This window comes from Palaemon carinicauda, chromosome 29 (genome assembly GCF_036898095.1).
Source record: "Palaemon carinicauda isolate YSFRI2023 chromosome 29, ASM3689809v2, whole genome shotgun sequence".
Taxonomy (NCBI): Eukaryota; Metazoa; Arthropoda; class Malacostraca; order Decapoda; family Palaemonidae; genus Palaemon; species Palaemon carinicauda.
Genome location: NC_090753.1, coordinates 52,134,211 through 52,136,710, shown reverse-complemented (window position 1 = coordinate 52,136,710; position 2,500 = coordinate 52,134,211).

Sequence of the window (2,500 nt, the reverse complement as noted above, 5' to 3'; positions counted from 1 at the left end):
TTTTTCCGTGACCAAACGAGTAGGACGCACTAACTTTATAGTCACCTAATCAAAGGGAATTGTTTCAATTTGCTGGCGAGTTAATTGAAGCTCAGAGAGGGGTATATACTTTATCTATCTATTCTATTTACCAACACACGATTTACCACCTATGTAGAAACTTTTCACTTCTTGTTACAACCTTCAACAAATTCCATATAACCTCATCTCATTCCGCATCGCCTCCCTATCAACTCTATCATACGCTTTCTCCAGATCCATTAACGCAACATACACCTCCTAACCATTTTCTAAATACTTCTCGCATATCTGCCAACTGTAAAAATCTGATTCATGCATCCCCCACCTCTTCTAAAACCACCCTCTACTTCTAAAGTTGCATTATCGGTTTTAACTTTATAGATGCTGAAAATAACAAATATCCAGAACGCAATAGTTATGAATGCAGACAGGCTCGCCAATTTACAAACGTGACATAACGAATAGCACGTATTAACCACATGCAAAAAGGGGATGGCCGTCAACAGCAGCTTTCTGCTCCACATGCTTCAAATATTTTAGCAGCGTCACACGCTGAACCTTTAACACTTGATTTACTGACTTTCTGTATTACAGAGTATAGTTCACTAAATCAAAGTAGCACAGAAATATTTAGAACAATCAGATCTGAAGGGAATATTTTGGGGATGACTGTGTGAGTATAGTGAAATAATACAACTAAAGCTACCATATGTTCCATTCCATATAGGTTCAGTGAAAAAATATGAAATACCAAAATAAGAATATAGATTATAGTTAATTAATTAAGTGTTCTAAGTCGGGCAGAAACATGGAACACCTATAAAAGCACTCTGAGTGCAGACCTCCGCCACAGCAGCTTATTTATCGAAAGCAGCTTGCCTTTCCCAGAATCAATTTAGACCGTCGGCGTATTTGAAGTCTGTGTGACAGCCATGTGCGAACTTGGAATTAAGGATAGGGTTAATTCGGTTAACCTTTTGTTTGACCTTGACCTTTGACCTAGGACTATGAAAATTGACTCGCTTCTACATATCAACATAACAATTACTCCCTGGGAGTTTCACTACTCTATGAGTGAAATTGTGGCCAAGAAGTTGTTCACAAACAGACGGAACAGACAAATAGACAAACAGACAAACAGGGCCGAAAACATAACCTCCTCCCGCCTTTCTTTGCGAAGGTCAAAATCTATCATGGACAGAAAATAAGTGATTGAATTTAAGTACATAGTTAGACTTGAATATCTAATTCACCCTTCATTTTATGTGGAACAAGAGTGAAGGATCTAGAAGAGGGTTAGATGGCCCCAATAGGAATTTCCAAGAATGAAGTGAAGCTATTTTTTTATTTAGATATTCAAGAAACTCAAAAGGCCTTTAGTAGATAAAAGACTTGGGCACCAAAGACAAAATTATCGAGAACACTTAAGAGTTGCTGACACACAAAAGGGGGACCCATTTGAATGACCCAAAGAGGGTCAGTTAAGAGAAGGCCATCTCCCCTATATAATAAAAAGAAAGTGTCTGGCTATATATATATATATATATATATATATATATATATATATATATATATATATATATATATATATATATATATATTACTTGCTAAGCTACAACTCTCCTTGGAAAAGAAGGATGCATTAAGCCCAGGGGATTCAACAGGGAAAATAGCCTAGTGAGGAAAGGAAACAAGGAAAAATGAAATTTTCAAGAAGAGTAAGAACATTCAAATAAATATCCTATATAAACTATAAAAGCTTTAATAAAACTAAAGGTAAAGAAATAAGACAGCAAGACAGAAAGGCGTGCCCCAGTGTATCTATCTATCTATCTATCTATATCTATCTACATATAATATATATATATATATATATATATATATATATATATATATATATATATATATATATATATATATATATATATATATATATATATATATATATATATGTATATATACACAGTATATATATATATATATATATATATATATATATATATATATATATATATATATATATATATATATATATATATATATATATATGTATTAAAGTGTAGTTCCAAAACTCAGTGTAGTCCTAAAGAAGGGTCGAGAAGTGATCCGAAATACGTGTCGATACCAAACAATAAATGGAGAGAAGTAAATATATATCTGCTGTTATTCTGAAAACTATTTGCAGGACAGTCTGTTCAGAGTGAAACTATCTTCGATTTCTAGACACCACTAATTGACTAAGACATTGTCCATTCATATATATATATATATATATATATATATATATATATATATATATATACATATATATGTATATATACAGTATATATATATATATATATATATATATATATATATATATATATATTTATATATATATATATACATATATATGTATATATATATATATGTATATGTATAAATATATATGTATGTATGTATATATATACATGTATATATTCTATATCCTTCCGGTCAC